Below are 21,613 nucleotides of genomic sequence, written 5' to 3' on the forward strand. Positions count from 1 at the left end.
AAATATATATGAAATGACTGCTAGCATCATGAACCAAATGGCAACAATCAGCAATTAACCAATTAGCATAAGGCCAGAGCAAGCATTAATATGCAGGGTAAACAACCAATGCTTAACAAGGCCATAAAACAGTGGGAAAAAATGAGAGAAAAAAAAGCTTTAAACACTTTAAATCAGAAACCAAAAACAGAGGGGAAAAAAAGCAACACAGGAGTGATGGATAAATTACCATGAGCAAAGCTTGCTAGATATGGTTCTGTTCACACTTGCAGACAGCATACAAATGGATGATGGATAAATTACAATGAGCAAAGCTTGCTAGATATGGTTTTGTTCACACTTGCAGTCAGCACACAAATGGATGATGGATAAATTACCATGAGCAAAGCTTGCTAGATATGGTTCTGTTCATACTTGCAGTCAGCACAGAAATGGATGATGGATAAATTACCTGTGTGAAGAAGAGAGGAACATCAGCTTCAATGCCATTGTCTAACTGCCAAGCACTTTATACTGTTGCACTTAATATCTGTTGCACACGCGACCCCTCGCGCGTGCTATCCCAGCCAGACTAAAGATATATGACCCCAAACAAACCTCCAGGCTGTGTAAGGGCTATTTCACCAAGATGGAGAGTGATGGGGTGCAACGCCAGATGACCTGGCCTCCACAGTCACCAGACCTGAACCCACTCGAGATGGTTTAGGGTGAGCTGGACCGCAGTGTGAAGACAAAAGGGCCAACAAGTGCTAACCATCTCTGAGAACTCCTTCAAGATTGTTGGAAGACCATTCCCGGTGACTACCTCTTGAAGCTCATCAAGAGAATACCAAGAGTGTGCAAAGCAGTCATCAAAGCAAAAGGTGGCTACTTGGAAGAACCTAGAATATAAGACATATTTTCAGTTGTATCAAACTTATTTGTTAAGTATATAATTCCACAAGTGTTAATTCATAGTTTTGATGCCTTCAGTGTGAATGTACAATTTTCATAGTAATTAAAAATCTTTAAATGAGAAGGTGTGTCCAAACTTTTGGACTGTACTGTACCTGTGTGTCATCTCCTCCTGTATATAGTATATACCTGTGTGTCATCTCCCCTGTATATAGTATATGTGTCCTCTCCCCTGTATATAGTATATACCTGTGTGTCCTCTCCACTGTATACAGTATATACCTGTGTGTAGTCTCCAGGTTGCCCCCTGTCTGTACAGTGTGGAGGCGCAGTGTCCCCGCAGCACAGAGCATTTCAGTAATACCATTTAGTTAGAAATTGTAAAGGAGTCATTTAGAGCGGCATTAGTTGTGGCTGTATTAATAGGTATACAGTGAACCCGGCATTGTCAGGGTGACGCTGTTACACCGAGTAGAATGGATCCTGGGTTGGGGAAATCAGTCTTGTGTTTCTTTCTTTAATCTGTGGTTCTTTCTTTAATCTGTGGTTGAAGTTAATGAGATGCTTCATGCCAGACAAAGAAGTTCCTGATTCTGGGCCCCCTGCAGTCTGTGGCAGAGGGGGGTCTGTGTCGGCACGGTAATAAATTGTGTTATTTCCAGCTTTACAGAAGGACGATAACGCTATAGAAATGAGAAGAATAATAGGCCTCAGTTACCACAACTGTCTACAAGGAAAACTGTTGCTCGTAGCAGCTAATCACAGCTCAGCTTTCATCTTCTAAACAGCTCTGGCGAAATGAAAGATGCTTAGTGATTGGTTGCTATGGGCAACACAGGCAGTGTAAGCTATTGTTGTCAAGAAGATGTGCCTATGAAATAGATATATTAGATATTATACGGGCTTTGCGTGTGGAGTGAGTGTGGCTATGCGGAGTGGGCGAGGCTATGTGGAATGGGCAGGGCTTCATACACACATACATGTATGTATACATGATTGATTACCACTTCTGTCTCTTACAACAATCCCCTTTAACCCCTTTACGACACCAGCCGTAAATGTACGCCGATTGTCAGACTCCTGTTGTGAATTCTGTTGTCGGGCTCCCTCCTGTGGTCATGAATGGTACTTCGGCTGGTTCTGTCCATGGACTTCCTCTGGTGGGTGTTTCTGAGTTTCACAGGTGACGAGGTTAATTCGTTAGCTGCTGCTCTATTTAACTCCACTTAGATCTTTGCTCCATTCCATCTGTCAATGTTCCAGTATTGGTCTGTTCACTCCTGGATCGTTCTTGTGACCTGTCTTCCCATCAGAAGCTAAGTTCCAGCTTGTATTTCTTTGGTTTGCTATTTTTCTGTCCAGCTTGCTATTTAATTTGTTGTCTTGGTTGCTGGAAGCTCTGGGACGCAGAGGGAGCGCCTCCGCACCGTGAGTCGGTGTGGAGGGTCTTTTTTGCGCCCTCTGCGTGGTCTTTTTGTAGGTTTTTGTGTTGACCGCAAAGTAACCTTTCCTATCCTCGGTCTGTTCAGTAAGTCGGGCCTCACTTTGCTAAATCTATTTCATCTCTGTGTTTGTATTTTCATCTTTACTCACAGTCATATGTGGGGGGCTGCCTTTTCCTTTGGGGAATTTCTCTAAGGCAAGGTAGGCTTTATTTTTCTATCTTCAGGGCTAGCTAGTTTCTTAAGCTGTGCCGAGTTGCATAGGGAGCGTTAGGCGCAATCCATGGCTATTTCTAGTGTGTTTGATAGGTTTAGGGATTGCGGTCAGCAGAGTTCCCACGTCCCAGAGCTCGTCCTTATTATCAGTAACTATCAGGTCATTCCGTGTGCTCTTAACCACCAGGTCCATTATTGTCCTGACCACCAGGTCATAACAGTACAGGTGGCCCAAAGTACTAATGCATCTCAATAGAGGGATAAGAGAAGTTCTGAGACCATTTTTTTTTCTTTGCAGTGTGTTTTGTCTCTATTTTCCCCTTTACCTCTGGGTGGTTCAGGACACTGGTGTAAACATGGACATTCAAGGTTTGTCCTCTTGGATGGATAATCTCACTACAAGGATACAAAACATTCAAGATTTTGTGGTTCAGAATCCGATGTCAGAGCCTAGGATTCCAATTCCTGATTTGTTTTTTGGTGATAGATCTAAGTTCTTGAATTTCAAAAATAATTGTAAATTGTTTCTTGCCTTGAAACTTCGCTCCTCAGGTGACCCTGTTCAACAAGTAAAGATCATTATTTCTTTGTTACGTGGTGACCCTCAAGACTGGGCATTTTCCCTTGCGCCAGGAGATCCGGCATTGCGTGATGTTGATGCGTTTTTCCTGGCACTTGGATTGCTTTATGACGAACCTAATTCAGTGGATCAGGCAGAGAAAATCTTGCTGGCTCTGTGTCAGGGTCAGGATGAAGCGGAGATATATTGTCAGAAGTTTAGAAAGTGGTCTGTGCTCACTCAGTGGAATGAATGTGCCCTGGCAGCAATCTTCAGAAAGGGTCTCTCTGAAGCCCTTAAGGATGTCATGGTGGGGTTTCCCATGCCTGCTGGTCTGGATGAGTCTATGTCCTTGGCCATTCAGATCGATCGACGCTTGCGTGAGCGTAAAGCTGTGCACCATTTGGAGGTACTATCTGAGCATGGGCCTGAGCCTATGCAATGTGATAGGACTTTGACCAGAGCTGAACGGCAAGAACACAGACGTCGGAATGGGCTATGTTTTTACTGTGGTGATTCCACTCATGCTATCTCCGATTGTCCTAAGCGCACTAAGCGGTTCGCTAGGTCTGCCACCATTGGTACGGTACAGTCTAAATTTCTATTGTCTGTTACTCTGATTTGCTTTTTGTCATCTTATTCTGTTATGGCATTTGTGGATTCAGGCGCTGCCCTGAATTTGATGGACTTGGAGTATGCTAGGCGCTGTGGTTTTTTCTTGGAGCCCTTGCAGTATCCTATTCCATTGAGAGGAATTGATGCTACGCCTTTGGCCAAGAATAAGCCTCAGTATTGGACCCAATTGACCATGTGCATGGCTCCTGCACATCAGGAGGATATCCGCTTTCTGGTGTTGCATAATCTGCATGATGTGGTCGTTTTGGGGTTGCCATGGCTACAGGTTCATAATCCAACATAATACTAAAGCCAGCATATTAGGAATAATATAATATAATAACACGATGGAATCTCCAAGATAATAAATGCTATATATGGATGAATAATAGGGGCCAGCTGCCAATCAATATATAGGAAACAGAAAACAGAGACACAGGCAGCCATATGGTCCCATAAAATACATTCTTTATTAAATATAAAAGATATAAAATTCACCAGACAAAAAACAGGTGTACAGAGGGGAAGTAACAGTACGCACTAATGGTAATGGCAAAAAGCAGGCCTGGAAAACGATCCATAAACCACACTGCTGAACTAGCAATATGCTAGAGAGAAGTTTCCCATGTCACACGTAAATGAGTTAGTAGTATTATATTATATACAGGGCCAGTGCCCACATGCAGGGAATACTAACATCAAAGCACAGTGCACCGATGTACTTACAGTAGGCAATGGTGGTCCAGGGAACGCACAGGCAGGCCTAACCCCAACGCGCGTTTCGGAGCGCACCGCTCCTTCATCAGGGGGTAAATATAATGAAAAAGGTGCGCATATTTATGCGCTGCCGACCGGAACCCGGAAGGAAGAATATAAACGCCCACAACACCCAGCAGACCGCGGCCAGCATGCGCCACCTCCAACATAGCCGCCGGCACCGGAAACACGTGGGGCCCCACGTGACCAATGCCGGACGGCAAGCCACAGGCGCGGACGCTGACCGCGGTCGCCAGGGGCCAGAGCACATGCGCAAGTGAAAACCCAGCACAGCGCCACCATAAAGATATATTAGAGAGGACAAGAAACAAGGCCCAACTAATAACAATCCATAGTATTATACGGGCACATACTTATGAAAAAGAATATGTATATAGAAATAGATATTACACAAGGAGGCACCATATAAGTATATAAAAAACAAGAAACAGAACATAATCCTATATACCCATAGTATGCACCACTAAAATAAAATAAATAAACATATATATACATAAATAAAACATATATAAATCACCAATAATGAAAACAATAATACCATCAAAACCAGAAATAATAAATAATAAAGGAAGAAAATAAAACAAATATGTGTACACATACATACATACACAAACATAAATAATAACCAAGCACAGATGATAAGCACTTCTGCTCTAGTAACAAACAACATCAAATATATACACAATATGCCCACATATAGCCCTCCCCAAACAGGCAAAAAATGCCAGAACATCAAAACTGTAAACATACAATACTAATAGTGTAAACATAGTAGCACCAAGCTCAAAGTGTTGACACGACGAAGCAATCAGTCGGCAGCATCATAAAGGCACATGATTCCAACAAATCACCATATACGTAAACTAGAAAGCAACAGAAACAAGTTAAAATACAAATAAAAGAAACAAAACCACAAGAAACGTACACAATATAATAATAATAATAATAATGATAATGCACAGACATGCGTGGATCACAAAAATGGGGCAAACGAGATATTCTCATTTAGGCCGTCAGGGCAGATAGTACGTAATGTCCAAATCCACCTTGACTCGAGTTGAGCAAGGCATTTGGACAACCCGCCACCACGGATATTTATGTTGAGCAGATCTATGCCGCGTACCCTCAACGACGCTGCGTCACAGGAGTGGAAGTCTCTAAAATGTCTTGGCAGTGTTTTAAGGGTGGTAGCATCAAGACATGTGGTTGCCGCCTGAATGCCAAGAACATGTTCTCTAACTCTGACTTTTAATTGTCTTGTGGTCAAGCCAACATATATGAGGCCACAAGGACAAGTAGCATAGTAAATAACGTATCTAGATGTACATGTTATACGTTTTTTAATAGTAATATTCTTGCTACCGTCAGAGCTAGAGAACGATGAACAACGCTCGATGTTAGGACATGCAACACATTTACCACATGGAGCACAACCACCCCGCGCGGCAGCGCCGCTGAGGAACGTCGGCACAGTCTGCCCAACATAATGGCTATGGGTGAGCCGGTCTCTTAAATTTCTCGCACGCCGAAATGTCATAAGCGGATATTTTGGAAGAAATTTCTTAAGGATAGGGTCAGCCTGCAATATAGGCCAGGCCCTCTTCATTGCCATACGCATATCGGCGTGCTGAGAATGGTACGATGTTATGAATCTGATTTGGTCACCACCACTAGGTTTCACGGAATCGCTCCTAGAGAAGACTATCTCGGTTGGCATGTTTAGCCCGGTGATAGGCCTTTTTTAGAACACGCCTGCTGTAACCCCTTGCCAGGAACCGCGACATAAGTTCACCTGCACGAATGCTGAAATCTTGCTCACTTGAGCAAATGCGCCTCAACCGTAAAAACTGACCTGTGGGAATAGCTTTAATCATATGTGGAGGATGGCACGATGAGGCATGCAGGAGGGTGTTAGTCGCCGTAGATTTACGGAAAATATCCGTTTGTAACCTCCCCCCCGCATCTCTCCTAATCGTGACATCCAGGAAATCTATCCTATCTCTATCCCACACCGGGGTCAGATGAATATTAAGGTCATTACTGTTCAAGTCGGAGATAAACCGCGCAAGGTCGACGGAGGTGCCCTGCCAGATAAAGAAGATATCGTCGATATAGCGAGTCCACAGAAGGACCCGCTCAATCGACCCCTGTTTATCTGACAGGAAGAGGTCCCTCTCCCACATACCCAGGAACAAATTAGCATACGAGGGCGCAAAAGCCGCCCTCATAGCCGTACCCTGGGTCTGCAGGTAGAATGACCTCTTGAAAACAAAAAAGTTATGTGTGAGAGTGAACTCAAGTAGCTCCAGGATGAGATCCCTCAAAGATGGTAGAAGAGTAGATGTACTCAAAAAGTATTGGACCGCACGAATGCCGTCCTGATGTCGAATATTAGTGTAGAGGGATTCAACATCAACTGAGGCCAAAAGAGTATCACTCTCTAAACACAGTCCTTCGACCCTACGCAGTAAATCCCCGGTATCCTTGAGGAACGAAGGCAACAAGGACACCAGCGGCTGTAGGTAAAAATCAATCTATCCGTTCACGCGTTCGAGGAAGTTCCCCTTCCCTGACACAATCGGTCGACCGGGTGGCACCGATGCATCCTTATGTATTTTCGGCAGATTGTCCACTAACCGAGGAAATAGAACCACTGGATGGAACTCTATGGAGATCTACGTTGCTTTTTCTCCAAAGATATACTCGATTGTTTTGATAATCCTTGGTGTCACGAGTAAATTTAGATACATGATTATCTTGTATTTTCTTGACCAATTGATCCATAGATCTATCCAGATCTAATTCTAGTTGAGACAACTTTTCTCCGGAACATTCCTTTCTTATTTCGACTTGAGCTGCATCAATGGCCATATCAAGTTCAGCAATTTCCGTGGTATTACGATTAATCAGCAAATTTAATAAAGACATAGAACAAATATTGCATGCCTCCTCCCATTTTTTGATAAATTGTTCGTCATTAACTACAAATGTGGGGATGGCCTTAACACGTAAACCATGTGGAATCATATTTGAAGCAACGTATTTCTCTAGTAGTGACCGGTTCCACCACAGCCGTGACAACGTCGTCATCTGGCCTAAGCAAATGTATGAGAGGGAGGCTTTTAAACAACTTAATAATATTACCTGTTATAGGAAATTAACGTATAACCCCCTCTCTGCATTTGCTTCTAAGTTGGATACCATCATTCAAAGGGCCTTGGATGGCGGTGTTGTCACCCGTGAGCTAGCTTCGGCGCTTGTCGTCAAGGAACCTACAATCCCTACCCTGTATCTCCTGCCGAAAATACATAAGGATGCATCGGTGCCACCCGGTCGACCGATTGTGTCAGGGAAGGGGAACTTCCTCGAACGCGTGAACGGATGGATTGATTTTTACCTACAGCTGCTGGTGTCCTTGTTGCCTTCGTTCCTCAAGGATACCGGGGACTTACTGCGTAGGGTTGACGGACTGTGTTTAGAGAGTGATACTCTTTTGGCCTCAGTTGATGTTGAATCCCTCTACACTAATATTCGACATCAGGACGGCATTCGTGCGGTCCAATACTTTTTGAGTACATCTACTCTTCTACCATCTTTGAGGGATCTCATCCTGGAGCTACTTGAGTTCACTCTCACACATAACTTTTTTGTTTTCAAGAGGTCATTCTACCTGCAGACCCAGGGTACGGCTATGGGGGCGGCTTTTGCGCCCTCGTATACTAATTTGTTCGTGGGTATGTGGGAGAGGGACCTCTTCCTGTCAGATAAACAGGGGTCGATTGAGCGGGTCCTTCTGTGGACTCGCTATATCGACGATATCTTCTTTATCTGGCAGGGCACCTCCGTCGACCTTGCGCGGTTTATCTCCGACTTGAACAGTAATGACCTTAATATTCGTCTGACCCCGGTGTGGGATAGAGATAGGATAGATTTCCTGGATGTCACGATTAGGAGAGATGCGGGGGGGAGGTTGCAAACGGATATTTTCCGTAAATCTACGGCGACTAACACCCTCCTGCATGCCTCATCGTGCCATCCTCCACATATGATTAAAGCTATTCCCACAGGTCAGTTTTTACGGTTGAGGCGCCTTTGCTCAAGTGAGCAAGATTTCAGCATTCGTGCAGGTGAACTTATGTCGCGGTTCCTGGCAAGGGGTTACAGCAGGCGTGTTCTAAAAAAGGCCTATCACCGGGCTAAACATGCCGACCGAGATAGTCTTCTCTATAGGAGCGATTCCGTGAAACCTAGTGGTGGTGACCAAATCAGATTCATAACATTGTACCATTCTCAGCACGCCGATATGCGTATGGCAATGAAGAGGACCTGGCCTATATTGCAGGCTGACCCTATCCTTAAGAAATTTCTTCCAAAATATCCGCTTATGACATTTCGGCGTGCGAGAAATTTAAGAGACCGGCTCACCCATAGCCATTATGTTGGGCAGACTGTGCCGACGTTCCTCAGCGGCGCTGCCGCGCGGGGTGGTTGTGCTCCATGTGGTAAATGTGTTGCATGTCCTAACATCGAGCGTTGTTCATCGTTCTCTAGCTCTGACGGTAGCAAGAATTTTACTATTAAAAAACATATAACATGTACATCTAGATACGTTATTTACTATGCTACTTGTCCTTGTGGCCTCATATATGTTGGCTTGACCACAAGACAATTAAAAGTCAGAGTTAGAGAACATGTTCTTGGCATTCAGGCGGCAACCACATGTCTTGATGCTACCACCCTTAAAACACTGCCAAGACATTTTAGAGACTTCCACTCCTGTGACGCAGCGTCGTTGAGGGTACGCGGCATAGATCTGCTCAACATAAATATCCGTGGTGGCGGGTTGTCCAAATGCCTTGCTCAACTCGAGTCAAGGTGGATTTGGACATTACGTACTATCTGCCCTGACGGCCTAAATGAGAATATCTCGTTTGCCCCATTTTTGTGATCCACGCATGTCTGTGCATTATCATTATTATTATTATTATTATATTGTGTACGTTTCTTGTGGTTTTGTTTCTTTTATTTGTATTTTAACTTGTTTCTGTTGCTTTCTAGTTTACGTATATGGTGATTTGTTGGAATCATGTGCCTTTATGATGCTGCCGACTGATTGCTTCGTCGTGTCAACACTTTGAGCTTGGTGCTACTATGTTTACACTATTAGTATTGTATGTTTACAGTTTTGATGTTCTGGCATTTTTTGCCTGTTTGGGGAGGGCTATATGTGGGCATATTGTGTATATATTTGATGTTGTTTGTTACTAGAGCAGAAGTGCTTATCATCTGTGCTTGGTTATTATTTATGTTTGTGTATGTATGTATGTGTACACATATTTGTTTTATTTTCTTCCTTTATTATTTATTATTTCTGGTTTTGATGGTATTATTGTTTTCATTATTGGTGATTTATATATGTTTTATTTATGTATATATATGTTTATTTATTTTATTTTACTGGTGCATACTATGGGTATATAGGATTATGTTCTGTTTCTTGTTTTTTATATACTTATATGGTGCCTCCTTGTGTAATATCTATTTCTATATACATATTCTTTTTCATAAGTATGTGCCCGTATAATACTATGGATTGTTATTAGTTGTGCCTTGTTTCTTGTCCTCTCTAATATATCTTTATGGTGGCGCTGTGCTGGGTTTTCACTTGCGCATGCGCTCTGGCCCCTGGCGACCGCGGTCAGCGTCCGCGCCTGTGGCTTGCCGTCCGGCATTGGTCACGTGGGGCCCCACGTGTTTCCGGTGCCGGCGGCTATGTTGGAGGTGGCGCATGCTGGCCGCGGTCTGCTGGGTGTTGTGGGCGTTTATATTCTTCCTTCCGGGTTCCGGTCGGCAGCGCATAAATATGCGCACCTTTTTCATTATATTTACCCCCTGATGAAGGAGCGGTGCGCTCCGAAACGCGCGTTGGGGTTAGGCCTGCCTGTGCGTTCCCTGGACCACCATTGCCTGCTGTAAGTACATCGGTGCACTGTGCTTTGATGTTAGTATTCCCTGCATGTGGGCACTGGCCCTGTATATAATATAATACTACTAACTCATTTACATGTGACATGGGAAACTTCTCTCTAGCATATTGCTAGTTCAGCAGTGTGGTTTATGGATCGTTTTCCAGGACTGCTTTTTGCCATTACCATTAGTGCGTACTGTTACTTCCCCTCTGTACACCTGTTTTTTGTCTGGTGAATTTTATATCTTTTATATTTAACAAAGAATGTATTTTATGGGACCATATGGCTGCCTGTGTCTCTGTTTTCTGTTTCCTATAGGTTCATAATCCAGTATTGGACTGGAAATCTATGTCTGTGTCCAGCTGGGGTTGCCAGGGGGTACATGGTGATGTTCCATTTTTGTCTATTTCGTCTTCCACTCCTTCTGAAGTTCCAGAGTTTTTGTCGGATTATCGGGATGTATTTGATGAGCCCAAAGCCAGTGCCCTACCTCCTCATAGGTATTGCGATTGTGCAATTAATTTGATTCCTGGTAGTAAGTTTCCTAAGGGCCGATTGTTCAATTTATCTGTGCCAGAACACGCCGCTATGCGGAGTTATATAAAGGAATCCTTGGAGAAAGGCCATATTCGCCTGTCGTCATCACCGTTAGGAGCAGGGTTCTTTTTTGTGGCCAAGAAGGATGGTTCTTTGAGACCTTATATTGATTACCGCCTTCTTAATAAAATTACAGTCAAATTTCAGTATCCTTTGCCGTTGCTGTCTGATTTGTTTGCTCGTATTAAAGGGGCTAGTTGGTTCACCAAGATAGATCTTCGAGGGGCGTATAATCTTGTGCGTATTAAACAAGGCGATGAATGGAAAACAGCATTTAATACGCCCAAGGGCCATTTTGAGTACCTGGTTATGCCATTCGGGCTTTCCAATGCTCCATCAGTATTTCAGTCCTTTATGCATGACATCTTCCGAGAGTACCTGGATAAATTCCTGATTGTGTATTTGGATGATATTTTGGTCTTTTCGGATGATTGGGAGTCTCATGTGAAGCAGGTCAGAATGGTGTTCCAGGTCCTTCGTGCAAATTCCTTGTTTGTGAAGGGGTCAAAGTGTCTCTTTGGAGTTCAGAAGGTTTCATTTTTGGGGTTCATTTTTTCCCCTTCTACTATCGAGATGGACCCTGTTAAAGTCCAGGCCATTTACGATTGGACTCAGCCGACATCTGTGAAGAGCCTGCAAAAGTTCCTGGGCTTTGCTAATTTTTATCGGCGCTTCATCGCTAATTTTTCTACTGTTGCTAAACCGTTGACTGATTTGACCAAGAAGGGTGCTGATGTGGTCAATTGGTCTTCTGCGGCTGTAGAGGCTTTTCAGGAGTTGAAGCGTCGTTTTTCTTCTGCCCCTGTGTTGTGCCAGCCAGATGTTTCGCTTCCGTTTCAGGTTGAGGTTGATGCTTCTCAGATTGGAGCAGGGGCTGTTTTGTCGCAAAGAAGTTCTGAGGGCTCGGTGATGAAGCCATGTGCTTTCTTTTCTAGAAAGTTTTCGCCTGCTGAGCGCAATTATGATGTTGGTAATCGTGAATTGTTGGCCATGAAGTGGGCATTCGAGGAGTGGCGTCATTGGCTGGAAGGAGCCAAGCATCGCGTGGTGGTCTTAACTGATCACAAGAATTTGACTTATCTTGAGTCTTCCAAACGGTTGAATCCGAGACAGGCTCGATGGTCATTATTTTTCTCCCGTTTTGATTTTGTGGTTTCGTACCTTCCGGGCTCTAAGAATGTGAAGGCTGATGCCCTGTCAAGGAGTTTTGTGCCTGACTCTCCGGGTGTTCCTGAGCCGGCGGGTATTCTCAAAGAGGGGGTAATTTTGTCTGCCATCTCCCCTGATTTGCGGCGGGTGCTGCAAAAATTTCAGGCTGATAGACCTGACCGTTGCCCAGCGGAGAAACTGTTTGTCCCTGATAGATGGACTAGTAGAGTTATCTCTGAGATTCATTGTTCAGTGTTGGCTGGGCATCCTGGAATCTTTGGTACCAGAGATTTGGTGGCTAGATCCTTCTGGTGGCCGTCTTTGTCGCGGGATGTGCGTTCTTTTGTGCAGTCCTGTTGGACTTGTGCTCGGGCTAAGCCCTGCTGTTCTCGTGCCAGTGGGTTGCTTTTGCCCTTGCCGGTCCCGAAGAGGCCCTGGACGCATATTTCTATGGATTTTATTTCGGATCTCCCCGTCTCTCAAAAGATGTCGGTCATTTGGGTGGTTTGTGATCGCTTTTCTAAGATGGTCCATTTGGTACCTTTGTCTAAATTGCCTTCCTCCTCTGATTTGGTGCCATTATTTTTCCAGCATGTGGTTCGTTTACATGGTATCCCGGAGAACATCGTTTCTGACAGAGGTTCCCAGTTTGTTTCAAGGTTTTGGCGATCCTTTTGTGCTAGGATGGGCATTGATTTGTCTTTTTCCTCGGCTTTCCATCCTCAGACAAATGGCCAAAGCGAACGAACTAATCAAACTTTGGAAACATATCTGAGATGCTTTGTTTCTGCTGATCAGGATGATTGGGTGTCCTTTTTGCCGTTGGCTGAGTTCGCCCTTAATAATCGGGCCAGCTCGGCTACTTTGGTTTCGCCGTTTTTCTGTAATTCTGGTTTCCATCCTCGTTTCTCTTCAGGGCAGGTTTAGTCTTCAGACTGTCCTGGTGTAGATACTGTGGTGGATAGGTTGCAGCAGATTTGGACTCATGTAGTGGACAATTTGATATTGTCCCAGGAGAAGGCTCAACGTTTTGCTAACCGCCGGCGCTGTGTGGGTCCCCGACTTCGTGTTGGGGATTTGGTTTGGTTGTCGTCTCGTTATGTTCGTATGAAGGTTTCCTCTCCTAAGGTTAAGCCTCGTTTCATTGGTCCGTATAAGATTTCTGAGGTTATCAATCCTGTGTCATTTCGTTTGGCCCTTCCTGCTTCTTTTGCCATCCATAATGTGTTCCATAGGTCGTTATTGCGGAGATACGTGGCGCCTGTGGTTCCATCCGTTGATCCTCCTGCCCCGGTGTTAGTTGAGGGGGAGTTGGAGTATGTGGTGGAGAAGATTTTGGATTCTCGTGTTTCGAGACGGAAACTCCAGTACCTGGTCAAGTGGAAGGGTTATGGTCAGGAAGATAATTCCTGGGTTTTTGCCTCTGATGTTCATGCTGCCGATCTGGTTCGTGCCTTTCATTTGGCTCATCCTGGTCGGCCTGGGGGCTCTGGTGAGGGTTCGGTGACCCCTCCTCAAGGGGGGGGGTACTGATGTGAATTCTGTTGTCGGGCTCCCTCCTGTGGTCATGAATGGTACTTCGGCTGGTTCTGTCCATGGACTTCCTCTGGTGGGTGTTTCTGAGTTTCACAGGTGACGAGGTTAATTCGTTAGCTGCTGCTCTATTTAACTCCACTTAGATCTTTGCTCCATGCCACCTGTCAATGTTCCAGTATTGGTCTGTTCACTCCTGGATCGTTCTTGTGACCTGTCTTCCCATCAGAAGCTAAGTTCCAGCTTGTATTTCTTTGGTTTGCTATTTTTCTGTCCAGCTTGCTATTTAATTTGTTGTCTTGCTTGCTGGAAGCTCTGGGACGCAGAGGGAGCGCCTCCGCACCGTGAGTCGGTGCGGAGGGTCTTTTTTGTGCCCTCTGCGTGGTCTTTTTGTAGGTTTTTGTGCTGACCGCAAAGTAACCTTTCCTATCCTCGGTCTGTTCAGTAAGTCGGGCCTCACTTTGCTAAATCTATTTCATCTCTGTGTTTGTATTTTCATCTTTACTCACAGTCATATGTGGGGGGCTGCCTTTTCCTTTGGGGAATTTCTCTGAAGCAAGGTAGGCTTTATTTTTCTATCTTCAGGGCTAGCTAGTTTCTTAGGCTGTGCCGAGTTGCATAGGGAGCGTTAGGCGCAATCCACGGCTATTTCTAGTGTGTTTGATAGGTTTAGGGATTGCGGTCAGCAGAGTTCCCAGAGCTCGTCCTTATTATCAGTAGCTATCAGGTCATTCCGTGTGCTCTTAACCACCAGGTCCATTATTGTCCTGACCACCAGGTCATAACAGACTCCCTCCCTTTGATGTGGGCTCCAGCGCTGAGCCACATCTTTTCTGGCACATGTCAGCAAGCGTGCCAGATATCCCGCTCATCAGTGATCTCGTCACATGATTGCGGCTCACCGATGGGTTGGCATGACAACCAGAGGTCTCCAACATAAGTCTATGGTTCCAGAAACACATGGGCTACATGCAAAATGAACAAGTCTGTAGGAACCTGTTCACACACCACCAAGAAACTTGAAGACCCAAAAGAGCACAGTGAGGTAAAAAATACTCTGTTGTAAAAAAAATCACAGTAATAAGCAAGTGCTAAGTCAAAAGATGGGAAAAACAGGGTATTTAGTTGATACGTTTTTTGCAAAGAAATGTATACTAAGCTGCTCCACCAATCGCCAAGGTATACCCATATAGAGCAGTCCTACCTAATGTATATAATTCCTATCTGATGTATTTAAAAACCTGATCATCTGTATAATACCTGTATAAGCAAGGTTCAGAGTGGACATGCTGGATGGAACAGCTTTGATGCAAATGACCCATAAGGAGTGGTGGACCTTGGCGATTGGTGGAGCAGCTTAGCATACATTTTTTTGCAAAAAAACGTGTCAACTAAATACCCTGTTTTTTCCATCTTTTGACTTAGCACTTGCTTATTACTGTGATTTTTTTACAACAGAGTATTTTTGACCTCACTGTGCTCTTTTGTGTCTTCAAGTTTCTTGGTGGTGTGTGAACAGGTTCCTACAGACTTGTTCATTGTGCAAGTAGCCCATGTGTTTCTGGTTCTGTAATTGTTCTCTTGTTTCTATAAGACTAGGGAGTCCACCACTCCTTATGGGTCATTTGCATCAAAGCTGTTCCATCCAGCATGTCCACATGAAAATTCCCTCTCTGAACCCTGCTTATACAGGTACTATACAGATGATTAGGTTTTTAGATACATCAGATAGGGATTATATACATTAGGTAGGACTGCTCTATATGGGTAGACCTTGGCGATTGGTGGAGCAGCTTAGTATACTTTTTTTGCAAAAAAACGTATCAAATAAATACCCTGATTTTTCCATCTTTTGACGTAGCACTTGCTTATTACTGTGATTTTTTTACAACAGAGTATTTTTTACCTCACTGTGCTCTTTTGTGTCTATAAGTCTATGGTTGTCACTGCCGGATTGCTATGAGCGCTGCCCGCTAGCCAAAAACGCATGCACCAGGGATCGTCTCACCGAACTCCCGCTCTCCTTTTAACATGGGCAAAATGCTACTCAGGCAACACAGGGTGAGGGTAAAACAGTGTGGCAATGCTTTATTGTACCACAAAACAGGCAGATAACACATAGAACAGTCCCAGCAAACATCCCAAGGTGGTGCACATTAGAGTCTCACCCTTCCGCTGATTCGCTGGGATAATAGCACCTGTGACTACAGATCTTCCAGGGTCGCTACCCCACCTGTGGCATGCACAGAGAGGAGGTAACTACAAGCGTAGGAAGATGACAGTCCACTGAGTCCATACAAGCTACAAGGCCAGTGGATCTGAGGATCACAACCTGGCTTCATATTCCAGGGTCGGTTACTCCACCTGTGGCACGCACACAGAGAGGAGGTAACAACAAGTGTCGGAAGATGACAGTCCACCGAGTCCATACAAGGTACAAGGCCAGTTGATCTGAGGATCACAACCTGGCTTCTTCAGACGTATTCATGGTTCAGCGATGGTCTATGGAACAGATCTGTATTCTTCCAACTGAGGCTGAAAATGAATGATAGCTCCATGTACCTTGTAATGGAGCCATGATGTAAAATGGCTGCTGTCCTTTCTCTGGTCCTTTTGAGATGTATGGATGTCTTGGCAGAATCTCTCAGTATCTTTATACAGAGGCATGTAACCTATTTTTAGACTTAACAAGTGGCCCTCATTCAGTATTTACATAAAGGGTAAAGGTACCTTCACACTGAACGATATCGCTAGCGATCCGTGACATTGCAGCGTCCTGGCTAGCGATATCGTTGAGTTTGACAGGCAGCTGCGATCAGGATCCTGCTGTGCCATCGTTGGTCGGAGCAAAAAGTCCAGAACTTTATTTCGTCGCTGGACTCCCGCAGACATCGCTGAATCGGCGTGTGTGACGCCAATTCAGCGATGTCTTCACTGGTAACCAGGGTAAACATCGGGTTACTAAGCGCAGGGCCTCGCTTAGTAACCCGATGTTTACCCTGGTTACCAGCGTAAATGTAAAAAAAAAAAAAACACTACATACTTACATTCCGGTGTCTGTCCCCCGGCGCTGTGCTTCTCTGCACTGTGTAAGCGCCGGCCGGAAAGCAGAGCACAGCGGTGACGTCACCGCTGTGTTTTCCGGCTGGTGCTCACAGTCAGTGCAGAGAAGTACAGCGCCGGCCCTGCGCTTAGTAACCCGATGTTTACCCTGGTTACCAGGGGACTTCGCATGGTTGGTCGCTGGAGAGCTGTCTGTGTGACAGCTCTCCAGCGACCACACAGCGACGCTGCAGCGATCGGGATCGTTGTCTAGATCGCTGCAGCGTCGCTAAATGTGACGGTACCTTAAAGGAACTCTGTCACCTGAATTTGGCGGGACTGGTTTTGGGTCATATGGGCGGAGTTTTCAGGTGTTTGATTCACCCTTTCCTTACCCGCTGGCTGCATGCTGGCTGCAATATTGGATTGAAGTTCATTCTCTGTCCTCCATAGTACATGCCTGCACAAGGCAAGATTGCTTTGTGCAGGCGTGTACTATGGAGGACAGAGAATGAACTTCAATCCAATATTGCAGCCAGCATGCAGCCAGCGGGTAAGGAAAGGGCGAATCAAACACCCGAAAACTCCGCCCATATGACCCAAAACCAGTCCCGCCAAATTCAGGTGACAGGTTCCCTTTAAGAATGCAGACGAGATCAAATAGCATTACTTGATTATTTAAATTATCTGCATAGCTTTTCCCTCTCTGCTTTAGAAGTCAACAAACTGGCTCAATAAAACAATGCATAATTAGCATAACAGCAAACATCACTAGTGATCAAGGATAAGCCACAATAAAAGTCAATATTCCAGGCTTAGGCCTGGTTCACATTGCGTTCAGGGGCAACGTTAAATGGAGTACATTACACCGCGGCATAACGCGGTGTAACGTACTCCGTTAACGCCGCCATTGAATGCAATGTCGGACGCATCGCCTAGCGCTCGCCCACAATGGGCGTGCGCTAGTGATGTGCCGTCATTGAGTGATGGACCCGAGACGCTGGCTGCAGCGTTTCCGGGTCCGTCACTGCTAGCACAGATGGAGCTAGCAGAAGCTACATCTGCGCTAGCGTGATGTAGCGCAGGCACTTGCGCTAGCAGCAGCCCGTTAGCGTATGTGCTGAACGGGCTGCTGCTAATGCAATGTGACCCTAGCATTACACTAACAAAAGTCTGTTTTCTTGACCAACCAGAAATCAACACTTTAAATTTGAAAACCAACATACAGATAACATTCTATTATTCTTCATTTGCTAAAAATAGTTTTCTGGTTAATTAAGATACAATGCTGTATGTTGCTGGGTCATGTCACACTGGGCCAGTCACTCCGTGACATTTTCATACTAAATAATGGCACAGATCCTCCATACATTATGGTTGCACATATCCCTAGTCTTTATAACGATATTGCCCTCATTCCTTGACAGCATGGCCATTAGAAGCTGCTATTGATCTTTGGAGCAGGTAAGTTTTCCCTGAGTGGTACATATTGGGCCATTTGAAAACGGAGTTTAGCCTAGGACACTTTGCACTACTAATTAACAGCTGTTACAATTCCAAACTAGGGCAGTCACTATAGGATAAAAACACAAGAATTATACTGTATTTTTTACTATCTATTCCTGACACTGGACTGGCTTATAAACTTATGAAGTATAAAGTTTGAGGTCTGGGATCTGCCAATATGTGGCTGGTTTTCTGACTGTTTCGGATAACATGATACATGGTTTCAGTTTTTTTGTCTAGTTTTGCTTAAATATAGGTCAATATTAAATAGTCTCCTGATGAGTCGCCTTTGGTGAGGACGATGAAACCCATAGAAATGAGAGGCTTGGAGAGTGAGTGTGTATACGTCACCTCACTCTATATACTGAACTGTGGGGTATATGTTTTTTCTATTAGTCACCTACTGACTAACCTCCAGAGGGTGAATTATGAGTATAGTTTTACATTTGGAAGTAATAAAGTTCAGTTTTATCCTTTTTTTCAGCAAACATGAGGAATGACAAGAGACAACCTATTTAAGAAGATTCAATTTTGGTTAAAACTATGCCAACATTATGAACATAAAAAAGGCTTCTCCCCTATGTGATGTTTCTGATGTTTATTAACAGTTGATTTCCAAGTAAAGTATTTCCCACTTTAAGAAAATGAAAAAGGCTTCTCTGTGTGACTGCTCTGATGCCTAACAAGAAGCGCTTTCCTGTTAAAACATATCCCACATTCTGAACAGGAAAAATGCTTCTCCCCTGTGTGAGTTCTATGGTGCCTAACCAAATCTGATTTCAGGTTAAAACATTTCCCACATTCTTAACAGGAAAAAGACTTCTCCTCTTTGTGAGTTCTCTGGTGACTAACAAGATGCCATTTCTGGCTAAAACATTTCCCGCATTCTGAACAGGAAAAAGGCTTCTCCCGTGTGTGAGTTCTATGGTGCCTAACCAAATCTGATTTGAGGTTAAAACATTTCCCACATTCTGAACAGGAAAAAGGTTTCTCTTGTGTGTGAGTTCTATGGTGCCTAACCAAATCTGATTTGAGGTTAAAACATTTCCCACATTCTGAACAGGAAAAAGGCTTCGCCTCTTTGTGACTGCTCTGATGTCTAATAAGATGACATTTCTGGTTAAAACATTTCCCACATTCTGAACAGGAAAAAGACTTCTCCCCTGTGTGAGTTCTATGGTGCCTAACCAAACCTGATTTCTGGTTAAAAAATTTCCCACATTCTGAACAGGAAAAAGGCTTCTCCTCTTTGTGACTGCTCTGATGTCTAACAAGATGCCATTTCTGGTTAAAACATTTCCCACATTCTGAACAGGAAAAAGACTTCTCCCCTGTGTGAGTTTTATGGTGCGTAACCAAATCTGATTTCTGGTTAAAACATTTCCCACATTCTGAACAGGAAAAAGGCTTCTCCCCTGTGTGAGTTCTATGGTGCCTAACCAAATCTGATTTGAGGTTAAAACATTTCCCACATTCTGAACAGGAAAAAGGTTTCTCTTGTGTGTGAGTTCTATGGTGCCTAACCAAATCTGATTTCTGGATAAAACATTTCCCACATTCTGAACAGGAAAAAGGCTTCTCCCCTGTGTGAATTCTATGGTGAGTAACAAGCAGTGATTTCTGGTTAAAACATTTCCCACATTCTGAACAGGAAAAAAACTTCTCCCCTGTGTGAGTTCTATGGTGCCTAACCAAATCTGAATTCTGGATAAAACATTTCCCACATTCTGAACAGGAAAAAGGCTTCTCCCCTGTGTGAGTTCTATGGTGATAAACCAAATCTATTTTCCATTTAAAACATTTCCCACATTCTGAACAGGAAAAAGGCTTCTCCCCTGTGTGGGTTCTCTGGTGACTAACAAGATACCATTTCTGGTTAAAACCTTTCCCACATTCTGAACAGGTAAAAGGTTTCTCCCCTGTGTGGATTCTTTGATGACTATCAAGATTTATTTTCCATTTGTGGGAATAAAAGGACTAGAAATAGGAAAAACCCAATGTGGCTAAACAAAGAAGTAAGACAGGCAATTAACAGTAAAAAGAAAGCATTTGCACTACTAAAGCAGGATGGCACCATTGAAGCTCTAAAAAACTATAGGGAGAAAAATACTTTATCTAAAAAAACTAATTAAAGCTGCCAAAAAGGAAACAGAGAAGCACATTGCTAAGGAGAGTAAAACTAATCCCAAACTGTTCTTCAACTATATCAATAGTAAAAGAATAAAAACTGAAAATGTAGGCCCCTTAAAAAATAGTGAGGAAAGAATGGTTGTAGATGACGAGGAAAAAGCTAACATATTAAACACCTTCTTCTCCACGGTATTCACGGTGGAAAATTAAATGCTAGGTGAAATCCCAAGAAACAATGAAAACCCTATATTAAGGGTCACCAATCTAACCCAAGAAGAGGTGCGAAACCGGCTAAATAAGATTAAAATAGATAAATCTCCGGGTCCGGATGGCTTACACCCACGAGTACTAAGAGAACTAAGTAATGTAATAGATAAACCATTATTTCTTATTTTTAGTGACTCTATAGCGACAGGGTCTGTTCCGCAGGACTGGCGCATAGCAAATGTGGTGCCAATATTCAAAAAGGGCTCTAAAAGTGAACCTGGAAATTATAGGCCAGTAAGTCTAACCTCTATTGTTGGTAAAATATTTGAAGGGTTTCTGAGGGATGTTATTCTGGATTATCTCAATGAGAATAACTGTTTAACTCCATATCAGCATGGGTTTATGAGAAATCGCTCCTGTCAAACCAATCTAATCAGTTTTTATGAAGAGGTAAGCTATAGACTGGACCACGGTGAGTCATTGGACGTGGTATATCTCGATTTTTCCAAAGCGTTTGATACCGTGCCGCACAAGAGGTTGGTACACAAAATGAGAATGCTTGGTCTGGGGGAAAATGTGTGTAAATGGGTTAGTAACTGGCTTAGTGATAGAAAGCAGAGGGTGGTTATAAATGGTATAGTCTCTAACTGGGTCGCTGTGACCAGTGGGGTACCGCAGGGGTCAGTATTGGGACCTGTTCTCTTCAACATATTCATTAATGATCTGGTAGAAGGTTTACACAGTAAAATATCGATATTTGCAGATGATACAAAACTATGTAAAGCAGTTAATACAAGAGAAGATAGTATTCTGCTACAGATGGATCTGGATAAGTTGGAAACTTGGGCTGAAAGGTGGCAGATGAGGTTTAACAATGATAAATGTAAGGTTATACACATGGGAAGAGGGAATCAATATCACCATTACACACTGAACGGGAAACCACTGGGTAAATCTGACAGGGAGAAGGACTTGGG

Source organism: Ranitomeya imitator, chromosome 2 (assembly GCF_032444005.1).
Source record: "Ranitomeya imitator isolate aRanImi1 chromosome 2, aRanImi1.pri, whole genome shotgun sequence".
Classification (NCBI taxonomy): domain Eukaryota; kingdom Metazoa; phylum Chordata; class Amphibia; order Anura; family Dendrobatidae; genus Ranitomeya; species Ranitomeya imitator.